The sequence below is a fragment of the Amblyomma maculatum genome, chromosome 2 (genome assembly GCF_055883805.1).
Source record: "Amblyomma maculatum isolate TAMU_Amacu chromosome 2, ASM5588380v1, whole genome shotgun sequence".
Taxonomy (NCBI): Eukaryota; Metazoa; Arthropoda; class Arachnida; order Ixodida; family Ixodidae; genus Amblyomma; species Amblyomma maculatum.
Window position 1 is genome coordinate 206,566,677 of NC_139345.1, and position 17,731 is coordinate 206,584,407.

The 17,731-nt window shown below is 50.4% G+C and overlaps 2 pseudogenes; one reads left to right on the forward strand and one right to left on the reverse strand.

The window, feature by feature from the left end:
* Positions 1 to 17,731, forward strand: part of LOC146201116 (ABC transporter G family member 20-like) — a 208,151-nt pseudogene that overhangs the window by 182,018 nt on the left and 8,402 nt on the right.
* LOC146201119 (uncharacterized) lies at positions 5,685 to 7,492 on the reverse strand (annotated as a pseudogene).

Genomic DNA, 17,731 nt, shown 5'->3' on the forward strand with positions numbered 1-17,731 from the left:
TTTCCATTGCGGCGAAAGGGTTCCCCGTTTCCAGCACTCGTTAAAGTATTCAGTAAGGGTGGCAATAGATTGGGAATCGAGATTCCGAAGTGCCTTATTATACACTTCATCTGGACCGGGGGCTGAAGATGTGTTAAGCCTCTGAAGCTCAGCCTGCATCTCTGATACTGTGATGGGTTGGTCGAGGAAGTCGTTAGGGGGCCCTGAATAGTCGGGGTATGTTATAGAAGGATACTTGGGGAAGTAGTGATCGCGTAGTTCTTGGAGAATTTCCAGTGGAGGTGTATCGCAAGTATGTATTAGTCTAGTGAGGTTATCTCGTTGGGTTGTCTTAGTCTTACTAGAGTCTAATAAGTGCCTAAAAAGGTTCCAAGTCTGAGATACACTCATATTTCCATCTATCTTGCTGCATAGCGATTCCCAATTCTGTCGTGAAAGAGTCGCTACATGCGTCTCTATCTCTCTGTTCAGACGGGCGAGGCGGCGTTTCAGGGTCCGGTTCCAACGCTGCCGTTTCCAGCGTCGTTCTAGACCGCCTTTAGCCTCCCATAAATGCAGGAGGCGGGAGTCAACCATGTCGCTTGGGCAGTCATCTGGTAGGGGACAAGTTACTGATTGGACATCGCTTTGTAGTTGTTTGGGCCATTCGGTTATGTCATTTATGGGGGCGTAGGCGCGGGCTTCTCTACACGTTCGGAAAGAATCCCACTTCGTGAAAGTTGAACCTCTGAGAGGCCTACAGGGCAGCTGAATGTTTATGTAGTGTATCTTTATCGCATCGTCACGACACTGCATTTCTTGCGCCATCACTTATCAGCCACGCAAGTAGCGGTGGGCGTATCACTCGTTCTTCATGCTATAAAAACGGCTGTGCATCAATAAAGATTGTTCAGTTCCACCCTGGCGTCCGACTGAGTTACAACAGCTGGCGACGAGGCGGCGACGGTGACGGCCGGCGATGGCCGTCGGCAGGATCGGCGAGTACCGTCTCGGCACGAACGCGTCATGGGACGAATACGTCGAGCGCCTGGAAATGTTCTGCGAAGCGAACCAGATAACGAAGGAAGAGCAGAAGAGGGCAGTCCTGCTGAGTTGCTGCGGCGAAGAGGCGTACGGGCTCATCGTAACTTTGGTGAAGCCAGCAAGACCGACAACAGCAACTTACGATGAAATTAAGACAGCGGTTCGCAAGCACCTGCATCCGAGGCCTTCAGAGCTGTACGCAAGATTTTTGTTCTACAGAAGAAACCAGGCTGCCGAGGAATCTGTTGCGGACTACGTAACGGCGCTGCGGAAGCTAGCCGAAGACTGCGGGTTCAGCGACAAGCAACTCCCACTGGACATCATGATGCGGGATCGTTTCGTATGTGGTCTCCAAAACGAAGGAGTTCAGCAGCGACTACTCGCAGAAAGCGACCTTACATTTACGGTTGCATACGACTTGGCCGCGACCGCAGAAGCAACAGCCAAGCAACAGCAAGACATACGGAAGCAAGGCCGAGACGAGACAGCGGACAACCAGGGTGTGATACAAGTAACCCGCCCGAAACAAGCCTTCAAGAGAGAGAGCTGGAACTGCTACCGGTGCAACGGTAAGCACGCTCCTCATTTATGCCGTTTCAGAAAAGCGACATGCTTCAAATGCAAAAACGTTGGCCACATAGCAAAGGCTTGCCGTTCAAAAGACGAACCTAGAGAGGCCCGGAAGACCATACGTCAGGAAAAAAGGGCAAATAACGACAAGGGCGTGTACGAAATGAGTGCATTATTTTCACTCTGCGAAGTGAATGAGCAGGACCAGAAGTTCATTGTTCAAGTCGTAATTGAAGGGCATGAAGTCCCGATGGAGGTTGATTCCGGAGCGTCGTGCTCAATTGTGAGTGAAGACACATTTCGAGCAATCGAGGGAAGCGGGTGTAAAATTCCGCTGAAAGATTCCGGAACAACTATCGTAACATGGTCCAAAGAGGCGTTACCTGTTTTGGGTCGTGCAGTAGTCTTTGTGGAATTCAAAGGCCGGAAGGCAAAGCTACCTTTGCTGGTAGTAAAGAAGCAAGGCAACAGCCTTATTGGACGAAACTGGTTTACTCCGTTAGGCATTGGCTTGCGAGGAATCCAACAAATGAGCGTGGAAGACGTGCCTTCAAGATTTTGTGAAGTGTTTCGCAGGGACCTTCCTGGCTTCAACGGACCCCCAGTTCATATCGAGCTGAAAGACTACGCCCAACCAGTGTTTCTCAAAAGTCGACCAGTGCCACTGGCACTCAAGGATGCCGTGGCCGAAGAAATTGACCGCTTGGTGCAACAAGGCGTATGGGAACCCGTTGAATACTCAAACTGGGCTACGCCACTGGTAGTGGTAAGAAAAAAAGACGGCACTTTGCGTTTGTGCGGCGACTATCGTAGCACAGTAAACAAGTCTCTAAAAAACAGCGGGTACCTACTGCCCACTACAATGGAAATGCTGACTACTTTGGGTTCAAGCAAGTGGTTTACTAAGCTAGATCTAGCCCAGGCTTATCAACAGCTTACGCTAGACGACGAGTCGGCTGAGGTGCTCACAGTTAACACGATTAAAGGACTTTTCAAGGTTAAACGTTTACCTTTTGGTATCTCAGTGGCTCCGTGGGTGTTTCAACGCGTCATCGACACACTCTTAGCAGGCATTCCCGGCGTGAAAGCTTATCTCGATGACATCTTGATATCTGGAAGCAATGCCGAGGAGCACGCCGAGCGATTGCAGACCGTACTAGAGCGTCTTCAGAAGGCACAGCTAAGAGTAAATAAAGAAAAGTGTGAATTCAAACAAACAAGCATTGAATTTTTGGGTCACAAGATTGATGACGCAGGCATACACCCCAGTCAAAGCAAGACGGACGCCATCCAGCAAGCGCCGGCGCCCAAGAGCAAGAGAGAGCTGCAAGCTTTCTTGGGGTTGCTCAATTTTTACAGCAGTTTCCTCAAGGGAAAGACGGAAGCGGCCGAGCCACTGTACAGACTCCTCGATCGTGACCATGAATGGGAGTGGACAGGTGAGCACCAATGTGCCTTTGACAAGCTGAAACAATTGCTCAGCTCAGACTCTGTACTAGCTCCTTATGACAGCAAGCGTCCTTTGGTTTTGTGTTGCGACGCATCTCCTGTTGGGGTGGGGGCAGTACTAGCTCATCGTGCAGATGATGGAAAAGAGCAGCCTATTGCCTATGCTTCACGAACTCTTGGCTGTAGTGAGCGAAACTATGCCCAAATTGATAAAGAGGGATTGGCTGTGGTATTCGGCGTAAAAAGGTTCCACCAGTATCTGGCAGGACGAGAATTTACGGTGATAACTGATCACAAGCCGCTACTCGGCTTGTTTAACCCAGACAAGCGAGTGCCCGAAGTTCTGTCGCCCAGAATGCTTCGTTGGATTTTGTTGTTGTCTGCATATAACTATCGCTTGGAGTACAGACGAGGCGAAGACAACGCCAATGCCGATGCACTTAGTCGTCTGCCAGCTCCGGGAGACGAAGATGAGCCACAACCACCTGGAGACGTGCTGCTGTTAGAAGCTGTTGAAGACGCGCCACTGCAGGCGACGGACATCGCAAAGCTGATCAAGACGGACAAAGTCCTATCCACGGTAAAGGAATGGCTGCTCAGTGGCTGGCCTTCAACGCAACTGGACAGCAAGTTCGCGCCTTACGAGGTGAGGAAGACTGAATTGTCTCTGCATCGTGATTGCGTACTGTGGGGGAATCGCGTAGTCATTCCGAACGCAGCTAGAGAAAGGGTGCTTCAACTCCTGCATGCCAATCACCCAGGGATGAGTGCCATGAAAGCTTCAGCTAGAGGACTCATGTGGTGGCCGAAAATGGACCACGAAATTGAGGAATTCGTGCGGCACTGTCAACCATGCCAGAGTAATCGGCAAAGCGATCCGAAGGCTCCAGTGCATTTTTGGATAAAGCCAGATCAACCTTGGAGTCGACTACACATTGACTTCGCGGGCCCCGTCAAGGGAGAAGTATTTTTAGTCGTAGTGGACGCATATAGCAACTGGGCAGAGGTCGAAATCATGCCTTCCATGAAGGCTACGGCGGTTATCACCAGTTTAAGAAAGATGTTCGCGACTCATGGCGTGCCAGATGTTATCGTTTCAGATAACGGCACAGCCTTCACAAGCTCAGAGATGCAAACATTTTTGAAGTGTAATGGTGTGCGTGCAGTTTTCACTGCACCTTATCATCCAGCCAGCAACGGCAGGGCGGAGAGGATGGTAAGAGAAGTTAAAGAAGCATTAAAGAAGCAGCAGGAAGGGTCGACGCAGTGCAAGATTTCGCGGTTCCTGTTTAAACAGCACACGACGCCGCATGCCATCACAGGGAAATCTCCGGCAGAGTTGATGTTCGGGCGTAGGCTGAGGACAGCGTTGGACAAGCTTCATCCGGATAGGCAACACGTGCCTGAGCTCCCACGGCCAGATACTAAAAGGTTTCGTGTCGGTGACTCAGTTTATGCTAAAAGCTTTTGTCCAGGTCCAAGGTGGAAAGCGGCCAGGGTTGTGGCTGTGAGAGGCCCTGTGTCGTACACGGTTCTGCTGGACAACGGTGAGCGCCATCACAGGCACCGGAACCAGTTGAGGTGCGCCTGGACCAGACCCGAGCCTGACCAACTCACAAGTGCGGACTACCACGTCAGGCTCCCTCCTACTGCCAGGCGGCCAGAGAAATCGCCTGCCACCGCGGAAGCAACGCCGGAAGCACGTTCAGGTCAAGCTACACAGGAATCAATCGAACCGAGAAGATCAGCACGTGTTCGACGACCTGTTGTGCGTTACGGCATTAATGATTAGCCAACATCATGATTGTGTTAATAATCTTAGGGGAAAGGAATGTAGTGTATCTTTATCGCATCGTCACGACACTGCATTTCTTGCGCCATCACTTATCAGCCACGCAAGTAGCGGTGGGCGTATCACTCGTTCTTCATGCTATAAAAACGGCTGTGCATCAATAAAGATTGTTCAGTTCCACCCTGGCGTCCGACTGAGTTACAACAGTTTAGAAGAATTTCTATGATGAAATGATCGCTTCCTAGATTCTCTTTTGTATTGCACCAAGACGCGTGAGGGAGACGATGTGCGAAAGTAAGGTCTGGTGTAGTGTCTCTACAGACACTGGTCCCCGTGCGGGTAGGAAAGGTAGGGTCAGTGAGAGAGAGACCGGTTAGTTGCGCGGCTAACCACACGCGACGTCCTTTAGGTTTGTCATGCGGGTATAACCCAGGCTGTATGTGGAGCGTTAAAGTCACCAACAACGAGTAAGGGACACTTGTTAGCTACGCGCTTCGCAATTGTAAATAGCCGTTCATGGTTGTTTTTATAGCACTTAGGATGGCTATATATATTTAAGATAAAAACACTCTTCGCTCGAGTGTGTTGTGGCACAAGTTCGATTAGAAGATTATCAATGTCAGTAATCGCTAGGGGATGTGAGATGGTGGTGAGAGAGCGATTAACTAAAAGGGCTACTCGAGAGGAAGCAGGAGATGCAGGCAGAATGGGAGTATAGCCGGGGAGGGTGAGTGGGTTGGAGGGTTCCTGTAGAGCAAGGATGTCGGGTCCCGTAGCGCAGGACAGCAGTTGGTGGACTACATGACACTTCTGGCCAAAGCCCGGGCAGTTTCACTGCCAAACGGTAAGATTACGGTTTCGATATGCCATCATGAGAACATATCGGAGGAGTAGTCGAAACGGTGGGGTGGGATTCCTGAGCTATAGCAGGGAGATGATTTTCCTGTCCTCCTGCTGCTTTGGGTTTTTTGCGCTTTGGAAGACGCGTTGCGCTAGTATTGAGCCGAGTCTCAATATCTATATAGCGGATAGAGAATTCTTGCGTTAGGGCATCTAATCTGTGATTAAGAATAGCGTTGTCTTGCGTTATGCGGATTACCGCATCTTTGAGTGTAGGACATTCCTGATTGATGTGTGTTATAGCTTCCTGCAACTTTGCCTCAAATCGAGCAGCCAATGACTCACGTATGGCTGGCAAGCCATCTATAGTGAGCTGGGGGTGGAAGGAGGGGTCGTTATACACGGAGTAGTGTTTGTATGGGGTTCCGTGTCAGCTTCCATTGGTAGTGAATCAGGAGGGGAATTAGCGTTTGAGATTTTGGACAAGGTATCGACGGTTGATAAGTAAGGTGAGGAAAACTTAGATACGGTAGTAGTGGGGGCAGGAGGAACTGGAGATGCAGTGGCGATGGCACTTATCTGGGCTTCCAGTCTGGCGATGTGTTGCCGAAGGGCGGCGGCTTCTGCTCGCGCTGCTGTAGCTTCCGCTTTCGCCGCCGCTGCCTCTTCCCGAGATTTCACAAGAGCGTGTTGTAGACTCGTAGTCGGCGTCGCGGATGTTTGAGTGGGTGAAGAGGCAGAGGAGTTCCAGGGTTGTTTTAGCGGCACTACCCAGGCCTGCTTATGCTGGTTGAGTTCGGGCAACTGGGGAAACTGGTCCTTGGGTGCGTCCGATTCTTGTAGCTGCGTTCGTTGCTTGCTTGATTGCTTGCGTGGCTGGTGAAGGCTGCGTCCTTTACACGATCCCGTGCCTGTAAGGTGAGGACCCTCGCACAGAATGCACTTGGGTGTACAAGGCTGGTCTTGCAGATGCTGCGTTCCACAGCGGGGACAGAGATTGTTCTTGGGGCTTGGGCATACGTCATGACAGTGACCCGGCTGTCTACAGTTGGTGCAGGCGTCCGGGTTGCCGCGGTATGGGGTGCAGCGGTGGATGGCTCCCATGTATTTGATGGAACGCGGCACTGTGGTTGCGTCAAAGGTGATTAGAATTGAGTGCGTCTTGCCCATGCGCCGGGCGGCTAGTATGGTGTGCTCTGGATTTCGCCTGACCAGATCTTGATATAGCTCTGTTGGGCTCTCGTCGTCGTAGGCGTTTGTGATACCTCTGGTAGCACCCGGTGGGGGTGCCACGTAGGCCACGCATGGGTAGGCTCGCTCTCCAATGGTGAGGGAGGTCAGTGTCCTGAGTGTCTCGACTGTTGGGATGTAAGTCGTTGCCACGGTGAACGTATTGTTGGTGGGGTGAATGCGCAGGCAGAAGTCCTCTGGTAGTATGATATTGAGCTCGGTCTGCACTGCTTTCCAGAGTCGAGGGGTTGGAATTTCTCGAAGTAGCCACCGCGCGGTCGAACGACTACTCGAACAGCGTTGGGCGAGAGTGGTGGCAGCTGTTTGCTGCGCTGCACTGTGATGTAGGCCTCCTTGGTCGCAGGCGGAAGGCGGGCCCCCGTCTTGCTGCTGCCGTGTGGTCGCACCTCCATGGAACGCTTGCCGAGCGTTCAGGGTATGTGCCTCGCTGGTAGCGTTACCGGAGTGGTGAGGTAGGCTCGTTGACGTGGCTGGTCTTCAGGCATAGGCTTTGTATATAACTGGCGTCCAGTCGCCAGACTCGAGCTCTTCTGCGGTTACGGTGCGACGTTCAACCGTTACTCCCATGGTAACGGCCGGTGTCGCCGTTATTGTCGGCGAGGTATCGAAGCTGGGTTAGGCTTAGCTCGGAAGCTGAGCGTTTCAGTCCAATAATCACTTAGGTGGCCGAATGTCGCCCAGAATGGGCGGCTTCCTTGTTTTCCTTGGGCGCTTATGTCTCTTTCCGAGCAGATAAGTGGCCGTAGGAGATAAAAGGCCGGAGCCCAGACTATGAAGTAGCGGGATGGACTTTCTATCACCTCTGTGTTGACGGCGCGAGTTGCGAGCCCTGTTTTTGCGGCAGATGGGATGACGTCACTCCGGCTGTAGCGCTCCCTCACAGAGGGAGTGGGAGTTAGGCCGTGGTTGATAGCTACCGCCTCGTTTGGGGCGCCTGTTTTTGCGGAAGATGGGATGACGTCACTCCGGCTGTAGCGCTTCCTCACGGAGGGAGCGGGAGTTAGGCCGCGTTTGGTAGCTACCGCCTCGCGAGTTGACGACGCGGGTTGGGCCCCTGTTTTTGCGCAGCTGTGCTTGGCGGCGCGCCAAAGGTCACGCTAAATGTCAATGGTAGCTACCGCCTCGCTACGCGAAGGGCTGAAAAGTTATAGTATTGCTTTCGCAATAAAAGAAACAGGTGCCGTAGTGGAAGGCTTCGAACGACCACAAATCTTCTTTCATGACAGTCAAGAACTGACAGTGAAGAAACATGTGTGAAAAATTTAGAAGGAATTGTCCGTCATTTTACATACATGTCTTGCTCAAAATCTTTGCCTCAATCTATCGAAAAGGTGAAACAGCTGGTGAGCTGCACTCAAATTTCGCGTTTAGGAAGTAACGTAGTCGTCAAATGTTTTGTAGACACCTGAAAAAAAAACATTGATTTATAGGAAGAGAAAAGGCGCAGTAACTGTCTCACTTGTTTTCTGTGGACACCTCAACCACACCGTAAGGGAAGGGAGGAAGGTGGGAGTGAAAGTGGAAAGAGAGAAAGAGGAGCCGTAGTGGAGGGCTACGGAGTAATTTCGACCACCTGGGGATCTTTAACGTGCGCTGACATCGCACAGCACACGGACGCCTCTTCGTTTCGCCTCCATCGAAACGCAGCCGCCGAGGTCGGGTTCGAACCCGGGTACTCCGGCACAGTAGTCGGGCGTCTTACCACTGCACCACCCCGGCGGGGCTTGTAGACACCTGAAACGCGCCGTGAGAGAAGGGAAGAAGGTAGGAGTGAAGTGGAAAGAGGTGCCACAATGAAGGGTTACTGCAGAGAAGGTAACAATAGCGTTTGCTATATCTAATACTAACACCAGCCTGATTTTGAGCCATTCCAAAACAGCCATCCGAAATTTGGCGCCGGGCAGAATATCTGTTACAGTGGCACAAGTCATAACCGTGCCACAGGACGAGAGCCAAGGGAGGTGGAAATTGTACTCCGCAACCCTCCACTACCGTTCCCCTTTCTGTCTTTCCACTTTCACTCCCACCTTCATCCCTTCTCTTACGGCGCGGTTCAGGTGTCCACAGAGCAAGTGTGCCAGATACTGCGCCTTTCCCTTCCTGTGAGCCAATTATATTATTATTCGGGGCCGGCACACTCTGGGAACGCTGAGAACGAAGTGGCTCATATGAATGGTTGAGGTTTCGTCACCTAAGCAGGTAATCCGGCTGTTTCGAGGACATCTATGAGATATAGGCTGGTGACCTTTCACGAGAATCGAAATCATCTTGTTGCGGAAGCAACACCACGCTAGTCGATGAGCCATTTCGCGGAGCCCCCGATGAGCCAAGCTGCGCATGCGCGAGGAGCGAGTGACGTCGCACTATAGTCGCACGGAGCACAGCTGGAGAGTGGCGTCTATAGTGAACTAGAATAGAATATTCTAGTTCACTATAGTGGCGTCGCAGCAAGGTCCGAGCCATGGTCCGAGCCGCCGCCGACCCCTGCGCTGCACGGGTGACTGCGCCAGCTGCGCATGCGCCACGAGGGAGCGACGTCACACGGTGCGCAGCTGGCGCGCCTGGGCCACCATCGACTCCTCCGTGGCACGGTGTCTCAGAGGTGCCGCCGCCGCGTTCGCCGCAGATGTTGCTTCTACTCGGGATCACCATTGGTCAAACCACAGCCAGTTTCTAAACTGGAGCGGGGTTCCGCTTTCACTCCCACTTTCCTCCCTTCCCTTACAGCGTGGTTCAGGTGTCCGCAGAACAAGTGTAACAGATGCTGCGCCTTTCCTTTCCTGCAAACTAATAGTTATTAATGCGAAAGCATTACTTAGCTATGTTTACAGGGGCCGAATCCACGAAAGAGTTCGCTTTGGAACGTGTTCGCTTTGCCGTGACGTCAATTTGACGTAGGCATTGGGGGGAGAAGGGTGGGATGAACGCTGTGGGCAGAGAACAGCCAATCGGCTTTTCTGGGCGGTCCCATCTCGGTTGCTCTGCCTTGGCGAGTGCCTTCTCCTCGGGAGTCGGAGGAAACGACACGCAGTTTTTCTCCATGCCGACACGCACGATTGCCTGAGCGACGGCCAAACTTGTCCGGCTCACCGACGACTGCCGCCTGGAAGCCTCCAGTAGCGAAGAACCGCAGCGCGCCGAGTACTTTCCGCTGTGTTGTGAGCGCGTTTCCTCGTTAGGCCAAGGTGGGGTTTTAGCTCTTCGCATAGCCCGCGTACAAGCCCCTTCGACAGTCTGAAGGGCCTTCGGAAGGCATCGTCAGGCATGTCGAAAGGATCGTCATGTGCGCGCGACCGCCGAAGCCACCGATCACATTCGCTGAGCACTGCGAACAACAGCGCGGCGACGAGGGGGCACGTACGGCATGATTCTCGCGCTGAAGCGAACGCCACTTACCGAGTTCCACACACAGCGACCGAACGCGTTCGCTTTCATTTGATTGACATGTCTCGTGACGTCAACGAAATCCGTGGTCCCGCCTTCGTGAAATGGCGTCACCGCCAGCGGTGGCGGCACGCGACCAATGGAGCGAGGAGGCGAGAGAGAAAGCGAACTCTTTCGTGGATTCGGCCCCAGATTTCTGTTCCCAGACCGTGCTCGCAGGCCGTGTCCGAAGATCGTGTCCGCAGGCCGCGTCCGCAGAACGTGTCCGCAAAATCGTGTCCGTAGCAGTTGTGAGTGACTGAGAAGTGGTAGAGGTTAATGAGTGGTGTCAATCGGTAAAAGGTGACATAATGTTGTTGCCCAAAAAATAATTAGGCCAAAAGGGTTATTACGTAATTAAATAGAATAACTGTTTCACAGGAAAGAGAAGGCACAGTATCTGCCACATTTGTTCTGTGGACGCCTGAACCCCTGAACCGAGCGTAAGGGAAGGGGGGAAGGCGGAAGTGATAGCATAAAAAAGGGGTGCCTTAGTGGATATGACGTCAAACATGTGACGTCATGCAACCGGAAGTAGAGCCGAAAAAAAGGCATAGGAAGGGATTGGTGTGCAATTTTAAGTACCAAAGAATAAAAAAATAAATAATTGGTTCACAGGAAGGGGAAAGGCGCAGCATGTGTCACACGCTCTGTGGACACCTGAACCGCGCCTTATGGGAAGGGAGGAAGGTGGGAGTGAAAGTATAAAGAGAGAAAGAGGAGCCGTAGTGGAGGGCTACGGAGTAATTTCGACCACCGTGCGCTGACATGGCACGCGTATTTGGGTTTGCTCGGTACGGTGGCTCCGCAAGGGACAAAACGACAGAAGAGAGGAAGAAAGCGGGCTGTTCCGACTAGCATCTACCGCCCCCAGGAGCCGAGCAGCCTAGCGATTAGCGGCGCATGCTTTTTCAATGGGCGTCATGTTGACGCGGCACTAGCTTGAAAAAAAAAAAAAAAAACAGTTAATCTGCGATGGAAGTGACCCCTAAGAATAAAGATAACATTTATGATATTTAATGGATACTTACTTCCAAGGGATCCTGATTAAGCTTTGCAGTCGGGACGTATAGGACATTCTTTTCATGTAGCACAGAAATTATATCCAGGACCGACATGAGAGTCACGCGGAGAGAGACTGTTGTCATCTGAGAGGCAAAAAGCCTCCTTTGCTGGAGGCTGTTTTTTTTTTTTTTTTTTTTTTGTCAGTTGTGTTCAACAATTCAAGGAAATCTTGAATGACCTACGCCTAAAATTCTTATACGCAGTTTTAAACAATGCTCTGCAGCTGAATCCCGCCGCTTTCGTGAGACCGACACGACATAAGCACGACTTTACACTAGAAGAATTTTTTGGTAACAATGATACTTTTCGCTTTTCTTATTTTCCGCGAGTTGCTCGGGAATGGAATTCGTTAAACCCTGCTATTACTGCCCAGCCTACAATCGAAAAATTAACCAATGCTCTGGAAGGAACAGTGTGACTAAAACTTGTTTTTCACAACCAACACCTGTGAAGAACAGCTGTGAAAACTAATGTGAAATACCATGTATTGTAATCGCCTGTGTTTTATGTATGTTTGGTTCCTGTGTGGGTTGTCTGGCCTGCATTGTACCTGTGTTTGACTACCATGATCCCACTCCTGTAATAATCCCAATCGGGATTGACAGTATTCTGAAATAAAAATAATAAAAATGCAAAGAACAAGAGGTCATTATAACTGGCTCCAGAGCAAAAGCACAAGCTGCCAACCCACCAGCGCTGACAGAAGAGCGCGTCAAGGAACTTATCAACGAAGGGATCCAGAAAGCCCTCCCATCTCTGGCACAACAAATTACGCAGCAGGTGACGCCGCAGGTCATGCAGCACATGACCCAATTGTTAAGTCATGAAATGCAGAAAATCAACGCAACCCTCCAAGACTTCCGCATGCATGGTCAACAAAACTACATTACCCAGGCTGACCTCGAACAGAATCTCGGTAAACAGGAGAAGGCCCGCAAGAAGGCTAAAGCAGACGCAAACGAGGCGGGTGCCACCTTCGATTGTAAACAAGATGGTTCCCAACAATAGTGAAGGAAGAACATCGCCACCAAAATAGAAAATATGGCTGTGGAACTGCAGATCTTTCCGACCAAAAAAACAAAACCTTCTTCAACTAGCTGAGCAAGATAATCCGGACATAATAGGTCTACAGGAAACCCACACCAAGTCACCTGATATCCGAGGATATGAAACATATACTCCTAATAGTACAAGTCGTACAGCCATTTTGGTGCAGAAATCTCTCAATGCACAACAGCACCACCTGAGCTGCCTCATCGAGCACGCCTTCGTTGAAGTAATCCCTAACAGGAAGAGTGAGCAAAGCCTGTTCCTCCTTAATCTGTACAGTCCTCCCAGAGATCCCCTGGCAGGCTTCGATGCCCTCATATGGGAAGTGGACAGGTTTATTTGGTAGGAGCTTATTTTGGTAGGAGATTTCAACGCCCACCACACTGCTTGAAGATACATCAAAACCAACAAAAAGGGTGTCCGGGTGCACGATACGATACAGCATCACCAACTAACTCTGTGGAACGACCCCCACACGCCCACCAGAATTGGCAACAGTGTTTACAGAGACACAAATCCTGATTTGACGTTCACCAGGGGCATCTCGCAAGTTGCGTGGAACAGGCTCGAAGAGACTCTTGGCAGTGATCACCACATAATACAAATTTAAATTCCATAAGAAGACACCGCTTCGCATCGGCAAAGCTCGCCTTACGAACTGGGATGCTTTCAGGAAAGACATCGCACCCCCATCCACGGTCGACCTCGAAGCCTGGACCAACTCCTTAGTTGAAAAGGTCGAACGTCACACGAAACATATCCAACTCACGACACAAACACCGGCAGTGGATTCTCATCTACCACATCTTTGGGAAGCCCGGCGAGGACTCCTTAAAAGATGGAGAAAGCAGAAAAGAAACAGAACCCTAAAAAAGCGGATTGCCAAAATCACCAAACAGGCCGAAGAGTATGCCGAAGACCTCGGAAGACGAAACTGGAACCAGTTTTGCGATCGACTACAAGGAACTCTGAGTACGCGTAACACTTGAAACATTCTGAAATCTCATCGGCACTACAGAGTCTAAACCTATATATCGGAAAAACTTGGCTAAAATATTACATTCCCACGATGGAACGGAGCAAGAAATCCTAAATGAGATTAAGAAGCAATTCACCAACGGAAGTTTGTTACGTTCACACCACAACATACACCCGACGTACCAAGGGAGCCGGAATGAGGGCCTAAATCGGCCTTTTATGATGACGGAACTACTGGCGTCCCTGGCGAAGCTCACCCGGAATACCAAACCTGGCAAGGACCGAATAACCAACAAACTCTTACGCAGATTTAACCAGGAAGCAACGAAGTACCTCCTTGAGCAAATCAACAACAGCTGGGAGACGGAGGACATACCAGAAGCGTGGAAACACACTGAGATGATCATGATTCCCAAGCCTCACAAACCACCAGGACTTGGGAACCTACGACCTATATATCCCTCACTTCATGAGCAGGGAAGCTCTACGAACACATGGTCCTGAGCCGCCTCACAAACCATTTGGAAGATCAAGGGCACATCCCCAATACGCTCTATGGATTCAGACAACACCTATCCGCACAAGATATCCTACTCCAACTCAAAGAGGATATTATTGACCATTTTGACAGATACAGTAAGAGTACCATTCTTGCAATGGATATAAAGGGAGCGTTTGACAACGTTTCACACGCCGCAATTCTTCGCAACCTGCAGGACACCAATTGCGGAGAGCGAGCATATAACTATGTTCATACATTCTTGACGAATCGTACGGCCACCATAAGCATGGGGAATCTCAAGACGGAACAATTCCTGGTAGCGGACAAAGGCACCCCGCAAGGCTCTGTTATATCGCCCCTCTTATTTAATATCGCTACGATGAAACTCCCGAGGGATCTATAGATAAAATCAACGGCATACGACATGCTCTATATGCCGATGATATAACAATATTGATTCGAGGCGGCTTCCCAGGACAGCAGCAAGACGCCCTTCAGGAAACCGTCGACTGCACGAATAACTACCGAAGAAATTGCGGACTCATCTGCGCACCAGAGAAATCTGCACTCCTGGTTCTTAAAGCCAGAACTCGAGGAAGGCCACCAAAAGATGACATTCCTGATCCGGATATCTTTCTTGACGGAACCCCTATCCCTCAAGCCGACTCTCTTCGCATTCTTGGCCTAATCATCCCGAAAGATGGATCAGGGTCTGCAACACTCCCGAGACTTCAGGCTACTGTTACTCAATTGGCGCACCTGGTCCGCATCGTGGCCAGCAGAAGACACGGTATGAAAGAACAAGATACCGTCCGCATCATCCAGGCTCTCGTCATAAGCCGCATAACATACGGAACACCATATTTAGGTCTAAAGAAAGCAGAAGTGGAAAAACTCAATAGCCTCATCGTAAAGCCATCAAAATCGCCATCGGTATATCCGAACGTGCATCTACGCAACGACTCCTCCACCTCGGCCTTCATAACACGTGGGAGGAGCTTGCCGAGGCCCACAAAGTAAATCAGTTGGAACGCTTAAAGAGCAGCTGCATCACTTTAAAAAAAAAAGAGTTCGGAATACAGATGTATAGTTTACGACCCCCTGAACACGAATACGACGTTAAATTTGGTCATAAGTGACCGCAAACTACTTTTTAATCAGAAAAACGTGCACCAACGCCGTGGAGCGTTTTGAAAGTGGCGCTCTTGCCTCTGATTGGTCAAGCGCGCCGTGACGTCAATGACGGCGTGCCATTCAGTGGTAGTGGCGGTCCAAGCGATTGTGCATGCACTCACGTGCTTTCCTGTGGATGTATGCTGCTGAACATGCAACGATCACGCTGCTCAGGGGAATATGATATTGAGCCGTACTTGTTCGAACCAGCGGCGGCTTCGGAACAAGGTGACACTGGCGGCAGCGGCGACATGACGAGAGAGGAGACAGCGCTAACCTTTCCCCGCATGGGAAATTCACACTGGTACGTACCGCTGCGCTGCACTGCTGTATGCGCCTGTGATCCGCTCTCAATTGAAGATATCTGCGTTACTCGTGCCCTAAATCTCCTGCCAGACTCGAACGAAGCAGTGTCACGTCAATGCGCTTGATGTGACGATTGTGAACAAATGAGCTCACCAGACGAGCTGTCGCCCCAGTTTTGTTGCGTGGATTTAGTCATTTATATGTCAGCAAGAGCAGCAAAAGTCATGCTCTCAGCTCCCGCAACCTCGAGTACGTATACATTTTATTCTGGCGGGATTTAGCAAATTAACGCGGGAGCGCGGTATCGACGAGAAGCCAGGCCACTGCCTTGCTGCGCGCGCGTAATCCCGTGTAGAACACCGGTAAAAATACCGAAACGCTAGGACAGCTATCGGCAGTCACGCGCTGCCATGTCGTAAGTTTAGCGCACTTCTTTAGCTGCGCTTAACATCGCGACTTCGACCACAGACATCATGCTGCCCCGATTTCTTTTCTTAATTGGGATAGTTGAATTTCCCAGGAGATCTCCAAGAACCTGAAAATAAGAAAATGGCCATAAGATATAAACACGACATAAGAAACAGAATGGATCGCCAAGTGCAAAACGTATAGAGGTCCAAAACTGCTCGTTTTCCTGAACAAAACTTTTCATGAGCAAATAAGGGCTGCCTTTCCATTCGTCGTTTAAGCAGTGTGATGACTCTTTCCGCATCGCACCGATAGCCTAATCATGATTAGCCAATATGCTCACACACTGCAGCGTTGTGGCCATTGGCTGAGCACACCTGCTGCAATCGTTTAGAAATTAAGTTCACTGTGCTAAATTTCAACAGCTCTTGCCCGATATTTTTACTGTGACACCTTACTGTATTTCTGTATCCTCTCATGGTTGTCCTTTTGTGTTGTGTCACATGTCATCTGATGCTTGCATTTGCACATAGCGAGTGACCTCATGCACCTACAGTTATATACCGCTGCTTTTTTTTTTTTTTACTTCTCTATCCACCCCGCCAAGATCTTGGAAACAAGAGCGCAGTATAATAAATAAATAAATTAGAACATAAGCGTGCCAGCCGGCACTGCACTTTCATGAATTAGGCAGGCTGGCTGGCTGTCGCGCGACTGACATTTGAAGCGCATAATGGTTTTCACAACAAATTATTGCGCTCAAGCGCTGCAGCGTGCATGTGAAACAAAAAAGCCACGAACGCCGAGTCTCCCATATAGTATATGCACTAGCCTTCATTCTAATCATCCCGGAGCACACCGTCAATTCCTCTCCGGCGCATATAGATAGGCGCGCTCCCGTCTGTACGCCGAGCATGCCACCAAATGCACCGTGAGGCGAACGAGCGTCGGGCAGGTGAAGGCGCAGGTAAAAAAAAAAATGATGCATGTAGTTAGCCCTGAGACAGCCAACTCAATTTCAAAAGAAAAGTAAAACATTAGTGCACTGAAATCCGGCGAGCCCTGGTGGTACTCAATTGACGGCCGAGCAAGCCAGTGGAGCGGATCTTGCACGGGAAATACGAGTCACTACAAGCCCCGATTGCACAAACAAAAAGGAGCTAACGCAGCTAACGCCCTAAGTGCCGTGGACGAGTAGAGAGAGAAAAAGAATACAGGATCACCTTGAGAGAAATATATAACGCGCCCCAGTCCGACGCGCGCGGCTAGCGCGGTAGTTCGCGTTCTCCCGGTTCAAGTTACAAAGCAAGGCGCGCACTTCGTGCACTGGGTGCGGCGTTGGGGTTCCCGCCTATGCATGAGCGCGTGGAGAAGGTATGGCACTCCTCACATCCCACTAATTACCCACTCCCTCCTCTTAAAAAAAAAGAAAGTCCTACTCTCTGACATTACTTCTCACAGTTTTCCGGCCGCGTCAGCGGGCGCCAATGCTGAATTGTTTTACTTTCACCTGTGCCTTCATCTGCCCGGCCACCCATCTGCCCCACAGAACAAAACAATTCATCTGGCTTAGCTAATGGTTAAGCCTAGGATGCGAAGCATACTAGCCTAAAAAATTAAACATTACCTGGCTATACCTGGTTAGCCATTCATAGACAAGACATTACCTGGCTATGCCTGGTTAGCCATTTCATAGACAAGAACAACTCATGTGCTACTCTGCTTCTCCCTTTATTTTTCTCAAACCAATTAATACACTATGATGATCAGTAAAGTAATGGCTCTTTGTTTCAACATCGCTTATATCATATTTTCTTCTCCCGTTTCCGTGGCTGTTTGTAACTTGCGCTTTGCGGTCTGGCGAGCCGCCCTCTCCCTGGCCGACATCTCGCTGCTCAACT